Source organism: Lonchura striata, chromosome 4 (genome assembly GCF_046129695.1).
Source record: "Lonchura striata isolate bLonStr1 chromosome 4, bLonStr1.mat, whole genome shotgun sequence".
NCBI lineage: Eukaryota > Metazoa > Chordata > Aves > Passeriformes > Estrildidae > Lonchura > Lonchura striata.
In genome coordinates, this window is record NC_134606.1 from 31,456,532 (window position 1) to 31,482,711 (window position 26,180).

The 26,180-nt window shown below is 37.0% G+C and overlaps 1 protein-coding gene across 24 annotated transcripts in view; it reads left to right on the top strand.

Annotated features, from left to right (window-relative positions):
- Positions 1-908: 908 nt before the first annotated feature.
- SORBS2 (sorbin and SH3 domain containing 2) overlaps positions 909-26,180 on the top strand; it is a 144,547-nt gene continuing 119,275 nt past the window's right edge. For 4 of the 24 annotated variants that reach the window (XM_031504735.2, XM_077782873.1, XM_077782875.1 and 1 more), the window contains exons 1-2: positions 909-1,106; positions 19,156-19,283. The gene's annotated coding sequence lies outside the window, so the exon portion shown is untranslated. Of the gene's footprint in view, positions 1,107-1,387; positions 1,503-19,155; positions 19,284-26,180 lie in introns of those variants that run through there. The other 20 variants (XM_077782876.1, XM_077782877.1, XM_021539091.3 and 17 more) reach the window with 9 other exon arrangements.

The following is a 26,180-nucleotide window of genomic DNA, read 5'->3' on the forward strand; positions in this document are numbered from 1 at the left end:
GAGGTGAAAAATCTGCTGTAGCCCTTGAAAAGTACAATTGAACAGGGATATGCAATTTTTTCATATATGTATTAATCATATATATATCATTAATTCATGTATGTACCAATCCCTGCTATCAACTGGGAAGTTCTGACCAATACTCAGAACTCTTGGGTATGAAATATGCTGTATGCTTGCTTAGATACATTTAATGCTTCTGAATTACTTTTTGAGAACTTCCGGCTGATGGGTGTTGCATGTGTTCTCTATCTTATATTCCTGTCTCCTTAGGCAGTTTAGATTCAAGTTTGTGACAGGTCTTGAAGGGCGGAAATTTTTATGAGCAGTTTCAAATTCTTCACAAATGTCTCCTTTTCTTCCTAACTGAAATGGAAAAAAAAAAAAAAAAGTGTCATTCTAAATAGAATAAAATTGGTTTACATGTTGTTTGCAATGCACAATCTTAGAAAGTCATCTAACAAGTGTCAATTGGTTTAAGATCAACCAATGTGTATATGACCACTGGGAACTGTGATGTCAGGGGTTAGGTTACTGGGAATGAGCGGGGAGTTAGGCTTTATTGTTGAAAAACCACCTGACTGCTGTACAGCGGTTATCCCTAACGTCTATTTCCTAAGTAAGGACGATCCCTAACGTCTATTTCCTAAGTAAGGACGATCCCTAACGTCTATTTCCTAAGTAAGGACGATCCCCAATGTCTATTTCCTAAGGAGGATCCCTAATGTCTATTTCCTCAGTAAGCGCCCTGAGCACCTATACAGCGCCTTGTCAATTTCGGAGCTTCAGTCTGGCGCACCGGAGGCGCTTCCCCGGCCGCGCTCACCCCGCTTCGCGGCCCCGGGCGCTGCCGCCTCGCCGCCCGGCGCGGGGCCGCGGGGCCGCGGCGCTCCGCGGGCGCGGTGCCGGAGCGGCCGGGGCGGGCCGGGCCGCTGTTGGCTGTTGCCATGGCTCCGGCAAGCCGGGGGAGCCCAATGAGCGCTCTGCGGCGGTGCCGAGGGGACCAGCCATTTTGCTTATGGAAAACAATGTGACATATTATGCTGTGCTATACCGGGGAATAAACAAAAATCCCGTCGGGGGACGCGGAAGAAACGGGCGTGCGGGTGAGTAATCCCGGCGGCAGAGCGGCTCGCGAGCTGCCATTTTGACAGGCTGGCGGCTGCCGCCGCTGTCGCGGAGGTGGAATGCGGGGCGATAGTGCTGCATATCTGCTGTCAGGAGCGGAGCGGGGGTTTGCCGTGTGAAGGCAGGGCTCCTCCGCAGTGCTGTCTCGGCAGCTCGCTAGCCGCTCGCAGCGGAGCCGGCTCCAGGACGAGGGAGTCGCCGCTGGCGCTCGCAGCGCGGCTGGCGCCGGGCGCGGCGCTGCCAGGAGCAGGTGTGCGGCTCGGCCCGGCCCGGCCCGGCCCGGCTCCCGGGCTGCCCCGCCGGCCGGGCCAGCGGCTGCCGCTGGACTCGGCCACAAAAGGGAGCCGCTGTGCGCCTCGGCTGCTGCGGGAGAGGTACCTGGGCACGGGCTGGTGCGGGTCTGGGGCACAGCTGGGCACAGCTTCGTGCGGGAAACAAGCTTCTCTCCGTGTCTGTGCCTTGGAAGGTTGGCTTTGCTCGGTGGCTGGTTTAGAGTGGCTGCTGAATTCATTGATCTGACTGCGTTGTCCTTAAACGTTTCGGTGTGACTGGTGTTCCATATGGTTGCTGATTCAGAAGGATGCTTCTAATAGATGATTAATTTTCTAGTAGATAACTCTACTAAAAGGAAAGGATCTTTTTTGTTTGTATGGATTATCATTCTGTTTTTTATTATCAGGATAGCGTGGGTGAAATAAAATATTACAGAACTCGCGAGCATGTTTGCCTTACATCACGGAGTTCATCACTAGTGGATTCCATGCATTGTGTTCAGCCTCAGTGTTAGATTTAAATTGTCCAACTGCTGCTGTGCAGTATGTAGGTCATAATAAAAAGCAGCTTTTTCTCTAGCTTTCAATGGCCTGCATGCTCCAGTGCTGTGGTTGATTATTTTGTGGTACTTGTGCTGTTAAGAGTAGTGTATTAAAGCCAGCTCACACCTCCTTTTTAAAGATATCGCACGTTCCGTGCTAGACAGAGCACAACACACCCATTGTGTCCCTCCGTTTGGCGTTCAATAAAAGGAAGGAAACGAGCACTCCACATGGAGCACCAGCACATTAATAGCGCAAGACGGTTAAACTTTTATTGAACAATCCCAGGGATTCTGAGATAATCTCCTGAAGGTAGATACAATAAAAACACTTAGATGTATATAAGGAACTAGTAGGAATGGGAGAGGTCTTCTGATAGGGACTATGTGTTAACGCTGTAGATTTTCAGTGCAAAATGAATTGTTCCGAATAGTTATTAATCACATCATATTTGCTGTAGTTAAACCTAGGTCAGTAACACCTCAATCCCTCAGGACAGATAACGTTTCTATTTAAAGTAGCATTTTCCAAGCTACCAACTGTATTCTTATGCATTAATACAATTTCTGAATTCTCTTATAATGAAATGCATTAAATTATTCTGAAAACTGATTTAAATATTCTGATTCACTTTGCATCTATAGAAAATAAGATGATATTTTGGTCTTAAGCTTTCTTTAATAATTATGTGGATTTAAATCCCACTGAGATGAGCCATTTGTTTGGACAGTTGAGTGGGCATGAAATCAAGAATTCGAGGTCTGGTATCTTTATAGTTAAATTAGTAACCAGCACTCTGTAACTAGGAGCCAAATTCCAGTGTTGTTTCTGTATATATCCTGCAAAGGCATTTGAACAAGCATGATCAGCAACTATCCCTCAAGTGAGATATTGTATTTGGAAACAGCAGTATATAATTGAATTGCTACTATGTGTTCTCCCCATTGGAAAAGCTTATTGAACCATTTCAGGATTCTGTTTTTTGGTGAATGCACACACACCAACTTCTTTATGCCTCTGTGTAGGGGTCACACAACAAATGGTTTAGAGAACTGCCTTCATCTGTGATCTAGAAAGTGGAATGTGCCTTTACAGTGTGGTACTGCATGAATATTTATGATTGAATCTGTAATTATGAGGAAAATTATAAACAAGCAGAGCTAGTATTTAAGATGTTGGTAGGTCTTTAACAAAGAGGGAGATTTTATTACAACAGTAAGAAACATGGATATAGCAGTATACAAAGTAAAGGATCTTGCAGTTCAAGGTGAATTGATTCTCACTGTGGATTCTTCTCACTGTGAAGAATTTATGGTTTGAGGAAAACAAGACTAGCAATGACTAATCACTAAACAGTGTGCACCCATTAGGTGGTAAAAGATGCATCTCATTAGTCGGTATTATTTAAACCAATATTCTGTGCTATTTCTATTCTGCTTTTCCCCTTTTGTTATTTTTCTCCTATCGATTCCCAGCTTCCCTCTGCTTCCTTACTGTCTCTTTGGCAACATCTGATCCCATTAGAGCTATTTGTAAATCAAATCGGTGACTGTCAGTAGTGGTCATGGAGGTACTGCAATGGAATCTGATGTGGAGGAGGAATTTAAATGAGTTAGAGGTGAGAAACATCAACTAAGTAATGAGCTTATCCAGTGCAAACAAATTCCACATCATGTAAGTTTTAAAGGCCTAGAATTGGGTCACTGATGTAGAAATCAAATGGGCATGCATGGAGAGGGACATTTTTCCTCTCATGATGATTTGGAGTGTACTTATAAACAGGTTTACAAGAAGACCTTGACAAGAATATGACATAGGACAAATTGGAAAGCTTGGTGTTAGAAATGGTAGCATAGAGTTCTAGTTGAAGTCTAGAAGGTTTTCAGGTTTCAGTGGAGCCATGGTCTTTTATGAAGAGGTGATTATGCATTATTGGAAAGCCTCTAGGTTATCCAAAGTCAGGCTCTCTCTTGGTCAGCAGAGATGTTAATAACATCAGCTGTCATACTTTAACATTACAGTTACTTCAAACGTTTTTTAGACAGATGACCTTAGAAGGTGACTCTGGGTCCATGTGTAGCTCTTAAACAGAAAGAATACCACCACCACCAAAAAAAAAAAAAAAAAAAAAAAAAAAAAAAAAAAAAACCAAAAAAAAACCCCAAGCAGATAAATCTAAAATGCAGTGTCATAGTAGCAGGTGCACATAGTAATAGAAATAAGAGGATGACCGAAGGAGGTAAAATGAAGTGGTGTAACAGCTTTTTTGGCATGCTGTTTGTTTAAAATAATCAGGTTTGAGCAAACAATGATAAGCATCAACCAATCATGGGTGTGTAGAGCACAGTAACCTTATAAGAGCTAGTGTGGAAATGTGTTGTATATCCTCAGCCTGTGGACTCTTCTCAGTGTACTTACATACATGACAAACCTGTGAGCAGCAATACAGATGGGATGTGCCCAGGGAAGAAGCTCAGGTATCGAGTTAGGGTACGCTGTATGATGTTACACTGTGAAATGGCTGAATGTCACTTCTGCACCAGAAGGATCAGGTATTGAATGTAACACATCAATTATGTGGTTGTGTTGGGAGTGCACAGCCTCCATCAGATGTGACCTTGGAACTGTACTTCTGCTCCGGTGAGGCTGTCTGCACAAAAATAGAAATAAAAGTTGTCAATTTCTAGCTGTTTGTAAACTGGAATTGTATAAATGTATACTTTGTTGTTGTGTCCTACTGCTCTGATACCAGTCCTTTCTCATGTCATTATTTCCTATTGGATTAAGCATGTTACTGTTGCCAGTCTGAATTTCCTTTCTTTACTGTTCTATGTAGCATGTAGTTTCTTACAGAAGAGAAGACTGTGCCATAGATGCTTTGTGTTCATTTTTATTCAAATAGTCTTGTGTCTTTTCATGAAAGTGTTTTGACAAAAGCTGACCTTTCTGAAATTATGAAGCTTCTTAACATTTAAAAGCTAAAACAAAAACTAGAAGGACTTTCAAAGGCACTGATGTAATGGAAAAGTTCATGTATGGAAGGGAAAAGGGAGAGAAGTACTTAAAAGGCAGCATGTATCTTTGAGTAAAGGCATGCTAGATTATGATATTTTAGATCTATTCCTGCTTTCAGTGGTTTTGAAGCATGTAATGTATTTTTCTGTTCAAATGTATTGTTCCGTAACAGTGATACATCATAGCTAATGCTGCTGTGAAGTAGGAAATTCCAAAGGCGGACCCTTTTCTTCTGTTATTTCTAACTTCTTTCTCTAAATAGATTGATTTTTTTAGTCTTTCTGTACTGAATACAGATAGTGTTCTGACTCATCCACCCTTAAAAACCTCACCAACCACCATCAGGGGGTTGAATATCACAGATGTGGTTCTGTGTTCTTAAGTAACCTGAGTAACATAGTGCACTTTTGAAGAGGCAGCGCTGAAGGTCCTGAGTCTCAAAGAATAGTGGGAAAAAACATCCTAAAAGGAAAAGCAACATTCTTCCTCTCAATCATTACTATGATCAAACTATACACCAAACTTTTTCATTAGCCTTTTCATAAAACAGCTGTTAAATAATGCTAAGAGATAGAATAATGAAAACTTTATTTCTTTTGAGGGTACTTGTCTAGCATTTTATGTGCAAGTATTAAAGCAGTATACAACTGAATTGTTTGACAAATACCTAAAACTATCCTTAGTTTATCAGCAGTGGCTTGAATTTATCTGCAAGCATAGCAGCTTTATTTTTTTGCTTCTTTAGGACACAAAAAAAACATGCAGGAATTCATGATGAAACCAAATGGAAATTGAATCGGTAGCTGCAGTTTTCACAGCTGAAAATCAGATTAATTGAAGTTTATGAAAACAGTAAAATGCCTTGATTTCTAAGGATTTCATTTGGTTGTGGGATCATGAGTTATGCTAAGCAGAAATCAGTAGTTGTGACTGAAGGTCAAAATAAGTGGAAGGGTCTTTGTGTTTTTTCAAACAGTTTGAGAGCAACATATCTGGTTTCTTATTGCATTGTTTTTGTGGGGTTTGTGTTTTTATTTGGTTGGTTTTTTGGTTGGTTTTTCTTCCTTTTCTGAACAGCACCAATAGATGAAATCCCAGTTGAAGCAGGCAGCAAGGCTGAAAGGTGACTGTAACCCTTCCTAAGAGGCTTAGGTTGGATGGTGTAGTCTGTGATTAGAAGGGGTAGGTACTATTCGAGAGCAGCACAGCCACAGAGAGTTCTTGTCAGCCTGGTGCCATGTTGTCTGAGGACTCCTAATTAACCATAGCCTAAACATAAAGCTTCATCACCACAGTGTACCTTGAGTGCTATAGTGCTTAATAAAGTCACATATCTCTCCCTGGGATTAACTTGCTGAAAACTAATAATTTGTCAGAGTTTAGTTTAGCAAATGGTGGGGTGGAGGAGGCTATCCAAGACTCGGTTACCTAGATCAATTCTGATGTCTGAAAAATGAATGAACTAGAAGTGCATGTTACCACAGAGGGTCTCTGTACACATGAACAGTATTTTCACTACTTGAAGTCACTACAAGTGAAAAGTAGTGATTCAGGCAATAGAACAAAGCATGGGCTAGATAAATTGGGTGCTTTGACTGTTGTTTTACTTTTAATGTTAATTTTTTCTTAATAATGAAAAAATAGACATGACTATAAAATAAAATTGATCTTAATTTTTAAAACATAAATAAATATGTATAAACATTTATAAAAACATACATGTAGTCTGACATGTTGCCACGAAGCAGGTGCAAAATGACATTTGTAAGGTACTAAATGCCTGTTTCTCACTGAATTTTGTGTTCATTTGAGAACTTCAGATTCTTTTATCTCTTGATATGAGAGCTTTTCTAGTACTTTGGACTATGATGAATAAGGAAGGGTAAATAATTGGTATTAGGCAATTACTGATTGGTTAGAATGACAAAAAATTGTATCTCATGAAGGTTATTTAGTAAATAAATCTACAGCACAGGATGTTTTGCTCTCTCCAATAAAGCAACCATCATGGACCTTCATAAAAGTGGGTTGGTTAATAGATTAGATGGCCCAAGTTTGTTGGTATTTCAACTGCTGTTTGGAACATCATATAAGTTTTCAATTTCAGAATGTTTCGGCCTTTGAGACAATTCTAAATTTTAGGGATTGGCCTAGGTGAAGTATACAATAACTAATTCCCTTTTGAACATACAGGTCACACTACTGACGTTTATGTATTTTGTGTTTTGTGCTTGTTAAAATCTTACATAGTTATGGTCTGATCTAGGTATCAACCTTGTATTTTCTTTCTTCCCACCAACAGTAAAGATATTAAAGAAAAGCAAGCAGTGGGAACCCAAAGGGGTGCCAGTGCAAAACACTGGGTATGTTTCATTTAATTCGTATATTGATCAGGTACGTCACACTGCTCCTTCTACCCAGTTATGCAGTTATATATTTTAATAAGCAAATTCTGACAGAAGACAGCAGTTGCCAGCACAAATTTAATTTAATCTGGGTTCTGGTGAATTTCTAATGAACAGGGGACTCTAAGCAGTGACATTCTCCAGATAATCAAATTCATGGTAATTGCAGTTTTTCTTTTGGAGAAATCTGTATTTGTTAGGAATCTGAAGGAAATAATTATTTCAGTGTGACTGATGCAATGAAATGGTTTACTTTGAATAAGTAAAATATAAAAGAGGCTAATGAAATGAAGTGCTACTGTATGAGAGCAAAACGAAAGGGTGACAGGTTTGACAGTAGAATAAAGACCAAACCAAAGGCTTTGTTTTGACATACATGCAGCTAATCAGGCAAATTCAAGTCTTTTAAGAGACCCCTTCTATAAGGGTCACTTTACAGATACGGATCATGTAATCTGAGCCTTGCAGATTATCATTCTACTTTTAAACAAGTACAAGAGAGAGGTTTTTAATTCCTTATTTGCATAGCTGTAGATTTACACTTTGACATGTTTTTGCCATTGGTATTTGAGTCACAAATTACTGATTTATGGTCTTGAGCAAAGGCCAAATTCAGGACACATTTTTAACTGTCAGGACTGCAAAGTCTACAAAAATTGTTTGAAAGCCAGCACCTGTTTTAATTAATACATGCAAAGCAGTAGGAGGATCCCTTCCAGCTTGAGGAAATGCTTTTCTTATGAACAAGACAATAATTATTGCATAGATGGTATGCTAAATTAATTCAGGTGTGAATTTGGTTTTTGTTATTTCAGTGGTGAAATTATTTTAAACATAATTCTCTAAAATCAGTCACTGCTTAGATAAAAAACACAAAATAAACATGTCAGTAATAGCTACAGAAAGTATAGTAGGGTCGAGTTCTCTTTGTAGTAGGTGCTGAACATGAAAGATGGAACAGGCTTGATGCAAAGGTAAACTGAAAAGCAGGTTTATTAACAGCTGGCTTTGACCTCTGCTTGACTACAAAACCAGTGCTTTCTTGATTTCCTGTAGCAGAAATGAAAATATAACAGGTGTCTGATGAAGAAGCATATAGTAGCTTTGTAGATGAACTTGGGGAGTGTTCTTACGATAAAAGATTACTTCTGTTTATGAGTGGTTGAAATGCATGTGGGAGAATTTGAGCAGATACTGTGAAGAGACTTCTGGGAGTTGCAAGAAGAGACAGGAAGAGAATTACAAAAGTGCTTGAAAGGAAAAAGATAGATATAATTGCTGCAGTAACAACACAATGAGCTATCTATATGTGTCCTCTATTCTGGGGCAGGGACAGCTACAGTGGCTTCAAAGAAAAAAAACTTAGACTGGTCTCATGGGTGCATCCTGCATAGATCAGAACATGTTACTTAAAACTGTGGGTTCAGATACTGTAGTTAAATTGTGTGTTGACAAGAGGCTTAAACAATTGCATTCCTCATGGGGGACCAAAACAAAATCAGAAATCAGATTTCAAAAGTGCTGTGGAGAACTCTGTCCTCCCAGGAAAAGCTACAATACATGCTCAGAGTGAAGAGGAAACAGGTGTTAAGAAACATGAGTCGGTTCCTTGAGGAGTTCATGTACTTGAGCATTCAAGGGTTTTTCTGGGATTTTTATTTTTTAAAAACCCCAAAAAGTCATGTTTGCATTCTAGTCAAATCTCCAACCTATACACAGTGTGCGAGGGCAAGGTATAGATTTAATTTTTTTAATTGATTTTTAGTCTTCATATGCATGCATCTGAAATTTTCAGATTTGAAAACAAATTTATCTCCTTCTGTGGTTTTATTCTTTATGTTGTATTTTATTCTTGGGAGACCCAAATGGATGAGTCCTGTCCCTTTACAGGCACTTCAGATGAAGCATTAGAACTCTGCATTTTCAATGTGATCACCCATTATGGAAATCGGATTCTCTCTCTCTAGCTGTCCTGCACCAGCAATAGAATAATGCAGTTTTGAGGGTGAGATCAGGTGGTAAGGATCTTTAATTTCTGTCTCTTGGTTTTGCACCAAATAGTTTTAACTGGGGGACAAAGTCTGTTGGTGGGATAATTCGTGTGTTTTGCTTTGTACAGTAGTGTATTAGGGCTGCAAATGTCCTTATGGAAAATGTCCATTTCTCAGTGTATTACTTGGTTTTAAAATTAGGAGCTGAGCTGGAGTTTGGAGGTAGCTTGAGTTCAAATATGACTTGAAAGAATAATTATATTGCAAGCTTTCTTGTGTGTCATCCTGTGAAAAATATGTAATTCTACTGTCATCTTCAGTATTGTTTATATATTTAGTTAGAGTTCTATGGACTTCATCTTCCAGTACGTTTAGGAACAGCTTCTCTTTATAGTCATTAAAACTGTGGGGTTTTTTCTGAACTAATTGCAGATAATGCTGTGAAAATTTCACATTCAATACATAAAATTATGAAAACATGCTAATAATATATGTAATTTAAATCTTAAAAGAAACAACTTCTTGTGAATTCTGGACTTATTTTCTCTGGTGATGACATGTGGATAGTTTTTACTAAGCACTTTCGTAAAGAGCTAAAAGGAATTTTAGCTTTGCTTTGCCAGAAGCAGATAAGTTTTTAAATGAACTTTTTTAGGGATAGGTTTGGAACTATACTCTGTGGTCTCTACCCTTTTGGTGGGTACAATAAACAATTGTAAAATTTTTACCCTTATGTTTGCAAAATTGTGAAATCTAATTTCTTATTTCTCATAATTCTAAATTAGTATCTTAAGCTGTTAAGTGCTGAAATGATGATTCAAGTTTGGCCTGGTGAGAATCCGGTCTGAATAATATTTTTAAAAGCAAGGGCGTGACTTCAAGGCAGTTGTTCATCTGTGACTTACCTCAAACCTGGGTGTTTTCTTTACCAAGACATATTCTAAACAAGGAACATTTAAAGGTTTGCTGGAAGAGGGCAATGAGGAATTTGGCAAAATTACACAAATTATATTATTATAGACTTTTGTTATTTTTGGAAGCTCTTATTGATATTTTCTGGTTTTAAATGCAATAGTAGGAATTATCCCTGGATTAATTAAAGTAGTTACAGTAAATGTGTGCTTTTAAAATACCATTTAAATCCAATTTAGCATCCAACTTTTTTGCTGTTCTAGCTTCAGGTTCAGCCCAAAGTGCCTTCTGAAGAACACTGGAAAGATTTACATAAAAGATAAAAAAAGTGTTGTACTTGTATTTATTTGTGTCCCTTGATATAATGATTTTCTTATTGTCAGTACATCAGCATTTAAGTCTTACTGTGATTAGTAAGATCTGGGCTGAAAGTGTTGGCATCATCTTGAATGAATCTGCTAACCTTATTTATAGTGTATTTATTACTGGAAATGCTTCATGTGTTTATATACACAAATTTTATCATATTTTGCGGATGTTCTGTTAGATAAATAGTCCTACGTCTTAAAACTTGATGAGCATCAGAAGTCATGCTCAAATTGTGCTGTGCATTTCAACTTGGAATCCTGCAAATGCTAACCAGATTTTCAAACTGAGGTCAGTGCAATTGTGTTGTTTTATCATCTTAAACTGTCTGTGCTGTCTGTATCAGACACACCTGTGAGTTTGAAATGTCACCATCAAAATAAGGCTTCACGAGGAGGAGGAATCAGGAAATACAGATGTCTTTGTGTTGTCATTTCAAAGGCAGCAATGTTTCAATGCTGCATCATAAAAAGATTTTGTGTTGACTTCTTTAGGTGTGGATCACATAAAAGTTAGCATAGAGGTTTATTTTTTTATATTTCAATGCTATTTCTCTTTTAAAAACTACTACTAAAATGCTTTGCAGTACTCAACTTATAGACAGTTTAGACTTTGATCTTAACTCACGTGTTTCTAGTTCATGCCATCCATCTCTTGTAAGCTGATTTCGTTATAAATAACCAAAAGCTGTACAGACTCTATGTAAAACTATTACCGATTTCCCCCCTCTATTACTGCCCTCTGGTTTCAAACTCTAGTCTTCAGATAACTATCAGTCACATGTAATTTTTTTTCACACTGCTGATCAGAATGTAAAGGCTGAAAAAAATAACATCAAATGCTTTTCCAATGTTCTCGTTATGAGCAATTTGTTTAATTGCTGTAGGAATCAAATGTCCCCGAGCTTAAATTTTAGGTCAATGGGTTCAAAGCAGAAAACAAGGCAAACAGAACACAAGCAGTGTAATGTGTTTTTGGACACATCCTTCAGGTTTTTTAAGTGAAAATGTGCACAAGTCTATTGTTGCTTGTAGTGATCATTGTATAAGGGTTAAAATTGAAATTTTCTGTTTTGAACAGTCATTTCATCAAGCTGATGAACAATAAACAGCCTTAAGGGGAAAGAAGGGTCTTTTGAGCTGTTATTACTAATAGGCAGAGGAATTTGATAAACAGAGGATGTTAAATTTCTGAGGAAGTAAACAATTTCTAGGAAGGGAAATCCACCTTTCCTTGTGTTTATTTTTTAAAGAGAGGAAACTATCTAATAGGTGTAAAACGTCATGGATACAAAATAGGATATCTAATTCAGATTATGTTACCTTTGACTTTGATGTTACATATCTTCAGAACACCTCTCCCAACCTTCTTCTGTGCAACTTCAGCCACCTTAGATTTATGATATAACACAGGTGCTTCTTCCTCTACTCAATGTGGAAAATATCTATAGTCATATTGATCCAGCTTTCAGTTTGTTACTGTTTAAGAATATTTTTAAGGATCTTTTCTCTCCACCTTTCTGGGTAGCACTGGCCTTTGTCATATGAATTGGGGTCTCCTTAATGGCCTCATTTTCCTAAGGAATATTCACTGCATCTCATAAAAGGTGTAGTTATACTGGCTACTAAAATCAGAGATAGCAAAGAAGTCTTGCTTTAGAGTTGTCTCTGTAGGCACCCTTCCTTTTGGAAGAATTTTTCCATTCAGGGAGAAAGTTTGCACTGGAAAATATGGCTGCAGTTTTGAATTCTTTATTACTGATGTTCACTGATCAGCACTGGAAGCTTACGGATGGAGAAGAATTATAAAATTTCTAAAAAGTCTTAATGTCACCCATGGTAGTGGTGTTCTTCTTGTCTCTGTTATTTGCCACTTAAATCAGGGTCAGATTCTGTTAGCTGAAAACTTATTTCTGACCTACAGATAATTCAACACAGAGCAATTAACTAGCAGCACAACTGTAACATCCTGCCTTGAGTATAGCAAATATCAAATTGTCTTTCCTCAGCTAGGAAAAGCATGAATATAGTTCAAACAAATGTTTCAAACTAATAGCCTGTTCTGCAATTAACAGCCCTGTAAAGAACACAAACAGTAAGCAAAAACTGTGGAAGAGCTTTCATTTTCACTTAGCTGAAGCAATACATGATAGATGGCTACATTATAATATGTCTCTGTTAACAAGAAGACAAAACAAACACAAGCTCAGCACTGATTTTCTGAGCCATTCTTCTCGTGGGCTAGGACTAAGTGGGGTATGGAGTATCCACTGGTGGGTGTTGGTATTGTGCTTTAACTTCGCCTTTGGGAGCTGTAAAACTTCCTGGAAACCCTTCCTGGAGTTCATTTCCCTCCAAGCTACTAGGATGAGGACTTGTGAAATCTTTGGGGAAATTATGATCTTCGGGAACAAAGAAATTTTAACAGGAAGGGGTCAGTTTTCTGTTCTAGGAGCTTCCTTTTGATTGTGGTACATTGTACTGCAGAAATTAGATTTTTGTAGGCAGGCAGCAGGAGCAGGCTTGGTAGGCTCAGGTATTTTGGCAGCACCTTGTCTTGCTGATAAGCAACGTGAAGGTAGACAGAGGTGGAGGCAGTGTAGCTGCAAGTAGGTTCAGTCTGCTGCTGTCATGTACCTGAGCTTTTGAAATAACTACCTTCTTTGCAGCCTGAAGAACTGATAATTGTCATAATTATGTGAAACTGTGAGCAGCCAAGAAAGAGTTTGCCAAAGGAATTGTCTTGGTGAGCTTTGTCTGACTTCAGCTGTTTCTATTATGTCAATATAGAATGTTGCCATTAGAAGTAGGAAACATAAATACAAATGTTGGATTGCCAACAACCAGGTATTGCCTTTGAAATCAGATTAATGGGGGAAGAAAGAAAGATAACAGAAACATACTAGACTCTGGTAGTATTACTTTGCATTCTAAAATGCTGAAGAGTTATCTCTTGAGGTTGTGTTTTCAGTTGATGGATCATAGTAGTAAATTGAATTGACTGACTAAAAGAACACTGAAGGAACAGTTCTCTGCACTGTTGTTTCACTTTAGTGAGAGGTTTTGTACTCATTTGAGACAGCATGTGCTCACCCTAGGGTTCAGTGCCTGAAAGCTTCTGTTACAGTAGCTCGGCTGTTTCCTACCTTCTATGCTATAAGAGAGAACATTAAAATTACTTAATTGGTAAAGCTAAGGACAGTTTTTCATACAGGTCCCTTGTTTTTTTATTACTAGCCTGGCAGCTTAGCAAATTGGCAGAAAACCATTGTGTTAATTATTGAGAAGCCTAAATTCCTTTGTGGATTTAGTCATGGTAATTGGAATAGAAGCTCAATACAGAGTGCGGAGGTGTAAAGCTGGCCTGGCTATAATCTGGTGGTTTAAGAAATAGCAGAATGGTGTCAGGCCTTGTGTGCTCTGTAACATAAGTCTTTGTGAAACGGAAGGAAGGATTTGGGACTTGTGTTACTTCTGTGGATTTCTTTTTCCTTACATGGACCAACAGCTTGAGAGTGGCAGCTGCACATAGGATCATGGCCCCAGAGCCTTGAGAAGTGAGCACAGTTTTATCCATAGATAACTCTGGGAAGATGTTAATGTTTCAGAGTATATTGCTCAGGTGTAAATATTTCAGAGTAACTGAAGGCAGTTGCTCAAGCTTTCCTTTCTCCTAGATAAGTTTTTTATTTCTTAAGCTTATGAGAGAGAGTCCAGCTTGCTCTGTGATTACTCTGTGAAAGAGGGCCAGTGTCCTCAAAAGACCAGACAATAGCATGACACTTAGTATTTTGTCACGGAAGTGGGAGATGCGACTATAAATCCTTCTGAAAGTTTAATCCAGGTTTTCCATATCCATGGCAGATGTTTTAATCTCCATCAGTGAAGTGTTTTTAAAAATAACATGGTGGTTTTGATAAAGAGTGGAAAAAACCTGAGAACATCTTTTGGATACTTGTGCCTCAGATTTAAATTGATAAAACACAAGGTTGTATAGGACAGCTCTCACCACAGTAATTTCATTAGGACCAGGCATTGCTTGCTTGGTTCAGGAGGAGAATTTTAGCTGTTAAAATTAGCTAAAATTTTAGTTGGTGTTATTAAACTGTTAAAAGACATACAGACGCTTAGAAATTTGGGTGTATATATATAAAATGGGTATTTTAAAAATTACCCCTTTTCTTATGGACTCAAAAGACCCTGTTACTTGCATTGGTAAATCATAGATTGAGAGTCCTAGCTTGTTTACATTTCTGAGGTTTAGGCCTTTAGGAAAACCCCACTCTGTAATGCCCTCAGCACCCTCCCGAAAAACAACCGCAGTCTTACACAAGAGTTAAGCACAGTCTAGCAGCAAACAGACCTGAAGGACAAATAACTTTGTACCAAGTTCTTGAAACAATGGTCTAGCAATGTATATTAAGAGTGAGATTAACAATAAGCTTCTGTTCCCCATTTCCTGAAAAGGCCTTCTCATATTTATTTTCCTGTTCATTTTTAACTGTTTGCGCTTGGAACAGAGGAAGTTGGTTTTACTAGCAAAATAGGCAGGCATATTACCCTGTTGATCCAGTTTCAGAATGATAGCTACAGTGGCTGCAGTAATTTTTCACTTCATTATGACAGCAGTTACATGGTTTGCATCCAGTTATATGGAATTAGCTAAAGTATTGGAATTGGTTCTAACAGATGACTAAGAGCCTTTAAATATTTAGATAATATGCTTTCAATACTTGGAGAGCTTTGAATGCCTGTGATTTCACTTAAAAGTTGACAGTATCCTTACATTTTAATGTAGTTATTTGGTGCTGATTTAAAGGTACAATAATAATATTTTTTAGTGGATTCTATGTGGTATAATGGTGTTATTAAACATACTAAAAATTATAACATAGCTCCTTATTATAACTGTAAAATGTCTTACAAAAAAATGGCTGGGGTTTCAGTCTAACATAAATCTAAAGTCAAAAATGAGAACTCAATATTGCTAAAGACATTTGGTGTCTTAAAGAGAATGCAGGTCTGCTGTTCTGCAGAACTACAGCAGAGTCAACTCTTCATCAAACATATGCCATTTCCCAGACCAGTTAATGTTAATAACATGAGAGTGTGGTTCTTTGTACTTGCTGTCTTGATCCATGTCTTTCAAATGCATGAGTTATCTGTAGAACAGTTCTGTGACAAATTCAGAAGGCTGCTTTGATGCTTTTTTGTGTATAGGCATCCCTGGTACTAAGTTCAGTTAACACATGTTCATACATTTTTACTTACATCATGTTATACAGGATTAACCACAAATAATATTGTATATGACCTCTGCGTAGCAAGGTATTCCATCCTGTCCAGGAGCATGGCCACCATTCTTCATAGCTCCATTGCTCTTCAGCAGTGGAGGCTACTGAAAACACACATGACATTGGAAAAAAAGTCTTACTTGTAGGATCCTTCAAGTTCCTATATGTCTAAAACACTTTCGAGGCTAGGTGAAGTCCAGGATAAAGTATGTGATCCAAAGCTTTCCTTCTGTAGATTTCCTCTTTCCCTGCACTCTAAAATATACTCATTTCAGAGATTGAGGTGATCAATTCTATGAATGCACACTCTTAAGTGAGACTTCTGATAGCAGAGTACATCCATTTTGTTTCCATTCTCGAACATTAAATTCACTTAATATTACCTGTCATAGTTTAGATGAAATTCAAATTGTATTTGGAAAAAAAAATGAGCAAATGAAAGAAATCATATTCATACTTGTCATTTCTTCCTGAGGCAGGTAACATGTAATTCATTTAGACACACTATCATACTACTCAAAGGTATTCCAGTAATTTTAAAGTATATTAATAGAACCTTGGATAGAATAATACAAGGAAAAGGAATCATTACACCAGCTCTGCAGTGTTCACCTGCATATCTTGATATGTACAGGGACACTTCTCAAAAGGATTATTCTCATTCAGCCGTTCCATATGAAGCTTCAGTGAATCAATTGTTGGAAAGTCTAGGCTCAGAAAAATCAAGATTTCCTGTATGTGAATCTGTGCAGTGAACTGTGTATGCAAATTTTGTCTCTCAGTATTTCAAATCATCTTCTGGATCTCTTACTTATCAAGATTCTTTCCTCTGGTTTATGAAAATCTCTGTAGTGTCTGTCCTGTAGTATCTGGCTACGGAGCTCCTGGAGACTTGCACCAAGTATCTACATCATCAGTGTGAACTGTACATTTCTTAGTCATGTTTGAGTTCTTAAGTATTAAAAATTGATTAAATCACACTGGAGTGGGTCACTAAAGAAATTAAATTCTTAATTATAGTATTATATATACATACACATGTATCTTTGAGACCTAGATCATATATGTGATATTTCTGACATCTCATATTTCCTGTGGATAAAGATGATCTGATTTGTATGCAGTAGCTAAAGCACCTTAGTATATATCAAAGCAGTGCTTATGTCATGTTTAGTAAATCCTATAAATACTAGCAGGTAAACTGTCATTTATTTACACAAATACAGTTGCAGAGAGTGTGTGAAGAAACAAGGTACCAAGACAGGTTAAGTGCTGATGGTGACTCAGCTAAGGGCAAATCTGTCTTCTGAGAAAATGCCTCTAAAAAGAAATGCTGAGCTGCTAAGTCTTGTGTATTAAATTGTATCAGTAGTAAATTGGTACTGCTAATAATGACTTTAACACATACTTCTAGTTTTGTGCTTGTGTAGTATTAGTATTCAGCATGTGGATATTTATTGATTTAGCTTGTAACCACTAGATGACAGCATAATGGATGGCAAGGTAATGTAGAATCTGACGCTAGTGGTCTGGTAGATACAGGTCTTGTATTTATTTACAAACTATACTTCATGTTCCACTTGACCATTACAGCTCACAAGCTGGCTATAACTCACACATTATCTGAAATTTAAGTTATTGGAGCTTTGTTCATGAATCTCACATATAAACTGAGCTTTTTATCTTTGCTGGACTAGTTTTGTGGTAAAATGATGGTCTTAAACTAGACATCAAGAATGAAGTAGCAATAATGATTAATTTAACATGTTGGTATTTAGAGTTTGTGGGTTTTGGTGTAGCTTCTTTTAACTGCTGTAACACTAAAAATAGCTGAGATCAAATGGAAAGGATGCTTTTGAGCTAACACAGAATTTGTGCTGTATTTTTACATTTAGCATTTTTTTCATTATTGTTCAAAGTGTTCTATAGCTAATGATTTTTATGCAAGTCTTCAGGAGAAAATGTACTTTTCATGTTTGTATATAACAACAAGCAATGCTTTACTTAACAGTTTACTAAATAGCTTGTGTCTGGCATCCTGTTTCATGTGTCCATATAACTTCCAAACAGCTGCTTTTCATTAATAAATCAGAAAATAAGGTGTCCCATGGTGTTCTAAAATGTTATCAAATGAATATGCTTAAGTAGTCATGACTGGTAATTTAGCAGATATTGAAACATGTTGCAATCTTACCACACCAGCCTGTTTTAGATTTTGAGTTGTGAGAGTAACTGTAAGCCTCATAACTTTTTCCTTGAACAAAATTAAAAATTTTCAGTGGCAGTACCTAACAGTGTGATGATGCTTGAGAACTTTTTTTCTGAGGAAGCAAAACCAAGAATTGCTGAAATATATAGAGGGAAGTTATAGAAGCATATGATGGGAGCTTTCTCCTCTACCAGAAGAGGCTGAAAAAAATAAAAATTATAAAATTTTTCACCGAATCAGTTTATGTGTTTTCTTAAACTTCAAAGTAATTAGCTTTTATGTATCCGTGAAGATGTTCAGGGTCTTTCCTTAGAGTCATTAAATTGTATTTATACTTTCTGTTTCCCAGTATGGAAGGGTAAGTTGGGTGGTTGGCAACATGAATACAGGAAGGTATTTATCATGTCACCGAATGGCCCTGATAAAAAAAAAAAAAAGGAATGCCAGCAGGTTCGGGTCACTAGGCTTCCAGAATAGTACTGTTGCTGAAACTGTAAACTTGAGATGTAGACTAAAAACAAACTACTGGCTTCAATGTTGGTATACTGGTTTGTCCTGTCCTTGGATGTGTATACCAGTCAGATGTGATGGACTTTAATGCAAATAGAACTGCTCCCATCTCAGATAAAACCTTGTATGGAGAAGGCAAAACATTTTCAGAGGTAACCAAACTCAAAAGATGTTCTTCACATTAAAAAAAATCCATGGTAGCTCATTGTCTGAGCTCAAAGTTACAATCTTCAATGTCCCTGATTTAATTTTAACAGTAGTTTGGTTTGGTTTTTTTCATGAACAGTGGTTGTTCTCTGCTCCTTCTGTTTCTTTAAATAAAAAATTGGACAATGAACAAAGTTTTTTTGCTATGGATTTCCTGATTTTTTTTTAGCTTGGGTTGGGAGGCTGTTCTGTATTACATTTTCATTTCGATAGTAGGCAAGCCTATTACTGCTGAAAATAACTCAAATGTTCTTAGGAAAAAAAAAAGCCAGCAGCTTAGACTCTTTCTCTTTTTCTTTTGCAGACTCTTGCATATGAGTTAAATTAATTTCTTGAGAGAAACCTTCATGAAGGGCTAAATAAACAAGGTCTACATATACAGAAGTTTCTTACTTCTGCTGCATTTGAGACTCAGCTAAACTTGTCTGATTGGTAAGTCATACTTTTCTTAAGGATTTGTCTTTCTTCCTGCCCTTATGACTTGCATTTCTGAGTTTCTAATTAGTGTTCAGAGAAAACCAGCTTTGGCTTGCTGGTAGTACTGGTGCATTCTGTATATGAAGTACAGAGATCAATCTGCAAGGCATTACTGTGCTGCTTTTACAAACTTCAGAACAGTATCTATGATTCTGTATGCCACTTTGGAATACATGGGATTTAATAATTTCTCTAGTATTTTGTTCTAATTTTCCTGTTATAAAGGCATTAAATGTTTTAAAGCAAAGTGGTGATCGTTCTGTCTTGGATTTACCTGTTTGAATGTTCTGTATTTAATAAACTAACTTAAGAATGTGTATTGCAAAGTATATTCAGTGTCAAGACAGAGTTTAAAAATAAACTTTCCCAACATTCATTCATGTCTCATTGATTTTTGGCTTCACCTCTTCTAGATAAAATTGGTTGATGTTATTAAATACAATGCTTCATTTTTTTCTTGGTGATGTGCCTATTTAATGGGACAGTAAGCATACTTATCACTAGTCTTTAATTGATCATATAATTCAGTAAAAGTTCTTTTAAGGGTATTTATGTCTTATAGTTTCTTTGGGTTTTGATTGTACAACTTGAAACATTTTTTTCCTTTGATTATGAGGTATTAACTGAGTTTGACCCAAACAAAGGCAAGTTTGTCCTTTACCTTCTATTTTTATTCTTTATTGCAATAAAATGAAGGAAGTCTTGGAAGAGCAGAAAATGTTTTGCTATGTGCTGAGGTTTTTCTAAGCAGTTGGCTGGCATTAGATGGCACCCTATATATACCCAGTCCATCTGATCACTTATGCTGCAATGCTTTGGCTTACCACAATTACTGTGTACTTACATACTGCATGCCCTAGTTCTGCACAGCTCATTTTGCAGCCTTTGCTATAGCCCTGACATCAGTTTATTTCAAAAAATAACTTGAAAACTCAATTTTCTATTTAAAAAAAGTGTTACAGTTAATGTAAAGCAATAGTTTTCTTTTCATAGGAAAAAAAAAAAAAAGCCAAACAAAGCAGATCAACACTCATACATAGAACTGTTTGGAGGCTTTCCAATTAATTTAAGTTTTAGTAAGAAGCTTTCTATGTTATTTTTGGATAAAAAGAGAAAAGCGGAAATGGATGTCTAGATTCATAAAAAATATCTTAGTTGTCTTACATTGATGGTTTTCATATAAAAATAATTTGTCACCTGAGAATTACTTCTTAAAAAGCTGAAGCTTTTGAAGGAACTTAAGACACCTCTGAGGCCATGCTGCAATTACTCTTTAAGCAATTTAGAAATGTGTGATCCCTTAACATGTCCAAAAATATAGCTGGAGGAGAAATTACACATAAATAGGCTGTATAATAGACAAAAATATGTACCAATTATTTTCAATTAAAAACAGTGCTTGCACTGTTCAAGGTAAGGGCCAATGATGGTCTATTAATGACCATTTCTTAATTCATGTAAGTTTGGATTTGCTATATATTTTGCATGTAATTTTTGAGTGAATAACAGGGCTGACTTAGAGGAACTTGTATCTGGCATGCTAACACAACCCAAACTTTAGCTGAGTGAACTCGGCACAGAATTCAGCATGAGAGAGAAAAATCTCAGGAGAGCAATGGAATTCCTTTCCTTGAATAAGTATACCTTAGCATTCATGGGGAACAAATGGTAACATTTTGTGCAAGTTTCTGCTTTTCACAGTGTGTCTTTGTTCACTTCCCAAAAGGGGTGTCAAATACATTGGAAAAAAAAAACAAAAACAACTTCTTATTTGAATTTTTCATTTTACTTAATTATATGGTCCCAAGGAATCCATTAAATCTGGGATGGCCTAACACTATTGTTTATAATTTTTTGTGTATGTAGAAAAAAGGCTTAGTTAGAACAGTTTGGTTACACATCTGTGTTCCCTCCACAGTGTTTTTGTGATCTCAGATAGAAGGGTAGGAGGCAGGTGTATCTGTCGGCATTTTGTGATGGAATTATTTTTTCAAAGTATCTCAGAAAATGTTTTCTTTTTGCCAGCATAAGTGTTATCCAAACAAAATATGATATTACTGAACTGTTACCTTGAGAAACAAAAGATCATGATAACTTAGATTTCTTGTTAAAAGCTTTGTACTGAGAAAGACCTTAGCTTAATGTGCTGTTTAGTCATGATGTTACTTCCATGATGTGGTCTTCTGTTCATTTACTGATGACAGTGAAGTTTTATGGGAATTGTTCTGTATGGGATTCTCATCTATGATCTAAGCAGATCATAGTAATATGGTGAAACTGCATGAATTTAATATATGACAATGCTGGAGAAGAAAAAGGTGTTTTGAAACCTTGAAATCGACCTAGTGATAGAGTAAATAAATCTGAGTAAAAGGCCATCATGCAGCTGTTTCTTCCTCACATTAACTGCAGGCTGGGGATATACCAAAATGGAGATGCTGAGAACATTGTTATGTGAGACCTATGAGTTGTGTCTGCACTGGACTACCTGGCCATGTGGTATTTTTAGAAAGCAGAATATAGCTCTGGAGAAAGTTTGTGATATGATTCTGTATGTAACCAGCTGCTATAGAGGGTTTCAATTTTTATGGCATCCTGGTTATCTCGTGTCTACAGTAGTGCAAAATTGCAATGCCACTTTGTTGGCTTTGGAGCTTAGGATGTGCTTAACCTTTTGATTGATCCAAATGAAACAGGAGCTGGCAGGATTCCCAGCTTCTCACAGTAGCCTCTGCTCATCACCATTAATCTGTGGTTTGGGGGAAGAGAGTAAAATTAATCACTTTATAAATATTCAAGTACAGCAGTCAGCATCTTTTGTAAGAATTAATAATTTTAACTATAACATCTAAGGTTTTGGTTGCTTAACTTTTTTAAGAAAACCACTCTGTTTTAGATAAACATTTTCCATGTTCTACAACTTCAGCAGTATTAATTTTCCATTAAAAAGAAAAAGTAATATTTGCAAGTGAAAAGCAGGTACTTTTGCATATGAAACAATGAATAATTTTCACTTCTGCCCCAAGCCTTAAGTTTAATTTGATTCTAATTTTTGTATAAGTTTGAAAAGCACTGATTTAGGACTAAAGTTGCATATACATGGCAGAGAATTTACCTTTTTAGCCACAGAACCACAGAATGGGTAAGGTTGGAAGGAAGCACAGTGAGGTCATCTAATCCAAAATTTCTCCATTTGTGTGCTTGTACTTTATTGAGAAAAGCATGCTTTTAAGCACTTTCTCTTCCTAAGTAATCTAATAAGTATGCTTTAATCTGTTTTCAAGGAGGCTCACATAAAGCATTATCTGTTTATACTTGTAAGACTGCATTTGTCTCCATAATATTAGTGTCTTAAGAATTGGTATGTTACCTTAGTGATTTATGCCCCTGAACATTTAATGCTGTTAGAATGTTTAATGCTGTGTCATCTTTAGTGGTGGACATGACTTGGCCTAGGCTCCTTCCACACTCTAGACTGCTAATGATTTGTTTCCCAGAAAGGTTCCCTGTAACAATCATTTAGTACAAAGGCATTTAGAAAGGAACTGTGCTGGTGCAAAGGAGACTGTTAGCATGTGTATCTTCAGTAATCTGTAAAAACAACAGGTGGAAAATACAGCAGCAGCTCCAGCCTTTTGAAGTTGAAAGTCCAGGCACCAAGTTCCTGTGTGTGAGTAGCCTCTCAACTTTGAACCTGCTCCTTGAGGCACCTGCATAGGATTCATTTACTTGTGTGATTTATCTTGATAGATCTAGTGAGCTAAGACATGAGGTGCAGGAGACCTGTGTGTGTGACCCTGAATCTCTGTAAGGCCTCTGGACCTTCTGGAAAGCAGTGGATTTCTTCTCCAAAGTCAAAAAAGGTTGAAATAAGAACAGAGATAATCACTTTTATATAGCTAATAATGTACTAGTGTCTTATTTGATTCCTGGGAGGGAAGGAAGCAGAGGAGGTACAAATGGGAAGGTAAGCTATGTTGTTCATGTAAAGGGACAGATCATTTGGAGAATGAGTTTCTGTCTTGATAAGATTTAGTCTTTCAGAACAGTCAGGTTCTGACCAGTGCATAGAATATTTCAAGATTTTTCATAGCCTTCAACATATCAAATTAGCTAGTTAATCTTTCCACAGTCAAATAAAGGCACTTGGAACTTGCTGTTAGAGGTCTGTTGGATCTCCAAATGTGTAAAATCATCTTTTGCTTCCTACTTCCCTTCTGGGTCCTGCACAGAGCTTTCCAGTGCTGAAAAAGGAAGCTGATGGCTGATTTTAGGAATGTTACAGCTCAGGCCCAAAGTAATAGTTTAAAAGTGAGAATAAAACTCATGTAAAACTTGGGTAAAAGCAAGGATATGAATTTAGATGTTAAAAGCAAGGATATGAATTTAGATGTTATGGCTTAAAGTCCAGAGACATTCTAATGTACTGAGAGATTCTGCTTTTTCCTGTGACAGAAACAGTGTTTAAATATTATCTTACACTTCTGTAAGCAGAATTAAGCTAGGGTCGAAAGTTTTTGAGAAATCTTCCTTAAAGTGTGTCTATACTTCAAAGCAGGAAGATTCCTAAATCCCTACCTGTAATACAACAGCTGGATGTTAAAAGCTGTATCACTGCCTCTTATTGATACTTCAATAATATGTTCACACAAAACATTTTGCAGTAATGGCTTTGCATTAAAGGAAAGATTCTTTATTAAAATTGAGCAGGTGTACAGTTTAATCTACTCTTTGAACTGGAATTCAATTTTGACTTGAAGGCCAAATTTCTGAAAAGTGCTATTATCAAATACTCTTTTTAAAAACAAATCCAAGATCAACCAAACTAACAAAACCCCAAAGTTTTAGATTTAAAAGGCTGAAAAGCATAACTAGACAAATATCTGAATTCCTAAAAGTCATAAAGATGTATTGCAAATGGGCTGTCTGAATTATTTTGAACTTTAAGTCTTGTGTAGTTTGTATATGCTGGTGCAAAGGTTGCTATACACTGACCTCTCCACCCCTATCTGGATTTCCCTCTTTTATGTAAATAGATAAACATAAATCCACTGACTTGGAAATAATTGTACAGTTTCTTGCTTTGTAGCAGCTGACTGCATGGTGATTTTCTAGCAAAACACTTAAGTGACAGGCGGCAGGTCAGCATGGTGTTGATCTGTCTTCCTGGGATCTAGGAAGTCTCATCCAAATGACTTAGAGTGCTTAGATTTCTGTAGTGAGATGTGCCAACTCTTTGTAAAACCAAGTGATTTGTCAAAATTATTTACATTTTTCTAGATAGGTATTAAAATACATATATTAATAATAAGGAATGGGTAGAAGAGCTGAAATTAACAGAGTGCTGACTTTTAATCAGAATTTGAACAAAACCATTATTTCAGATTGAAAATGCCATTATGTGACATAGGTAAGGAGCATGCTTTTATTAAATTTTCAGAACTTTGTATTCTTTGGGGACAGGTAGAATGAAAAGTAATAGTGTAACAGTAATGCTCTAATACTTTCAGTCTGTTCTGCTCTTAGCAATAACATTTAAGTGCTTGACCAGAATGTTTGTTTAGAGCTGGAGAGCTGTTTCCAGTTGAAATCTGGGCTCCTTTGAGGAAGTCATTTACAGGCCAGCAAACACAACAGAGCAAGTTTGAAAGACCTTTGGGTCAGCTGGTTGAACTACTTATTACAAAATATTTTTTCATTGAGTTTACTAACTTGTCTGTCAATTTTCTGACAAACCAGAGTGGCCTGGACAAAGGTTGTTCATATTCTTAAGGCTTTAAAAGATTTGTGCATGTGTCTGAGCCTTTTGAACTGTCACAAACAGCTCTGCACTTGCAGAATACTTGATTGTTCACTGCTACAAGCTCTGTCTACCTATCTAAAACTCCATGCCAAGATTGCTAGTGTAACCGTGCAAATCACTGTCCTGCTGTGGGCAAGTGAAATAAAGAAAACCTCAAAGTTCAGTATAAGACCATTGAGTTGAGACAACGGTGGTTGGTTTGGCCCTTCCAGATATAGCTGTGCTACTGACATGAGCTGTGACATGTCAAACCTTAGGCTTTCAGTCACTTCTTTGACAGCTACTTCATTTTATGCTGTTATTGGCAAAGTGTCATTGCCTTTCAAACTGGCATCAGTAAAAGTCACTGTGACTATTTTCTGTAGAGCGTTTGCATGTTGTATGCATACATGGTTTTCAATCACAGCAATGTGGTCTATGTGAAGACAGTGAAATGCTTTAGTCCATTTGACACAGGCAATTCTCTGCTGGTAAAGCAGTATCTTCTGAGATGAGACCTTGTGTGTTCCAGTCTGGCCTGGCTTCTTCTGTATCTGGAATGAGCAAGCCATTTACCCTGCCCTATCTCTCTGTCACTACAGGTCAGCCCAAGATGTATTTATCAATTGATGCTAGGATGGGTATTGATTTTGCACTTCATTCCAAACATTTTTTGTGGAATAAGTACTGGTTGGTTTACCTTTTTTTTTCCTAGGCAATATATGAGGCATAATTACATTACAGAATTCAATTTCATATTTGCAAGAAATGTGTTTGACTAATTGTGACTAGGTAAAACTTCACACTGGATTAGCACTCAGAAGATGCTCACTTAGTGGTGGACTGTGAATAATTAAACTGATGTGTCATACTTCAAAAGACCTCCTTTAGAACCTTTTGAACCGTATGTCTTTGGCCTTTTTAAATAGGCTTATTTCTGATCGTAATGATCTGCATGAGAATTATCTGCTTTCTGAATTATATCGTCAACTTAGTTATGGATATGAATTTATGGGAAGAGAAAAGAATAACAAGCTATAACAACAACAAAATATTTTTCCTCTATAGTG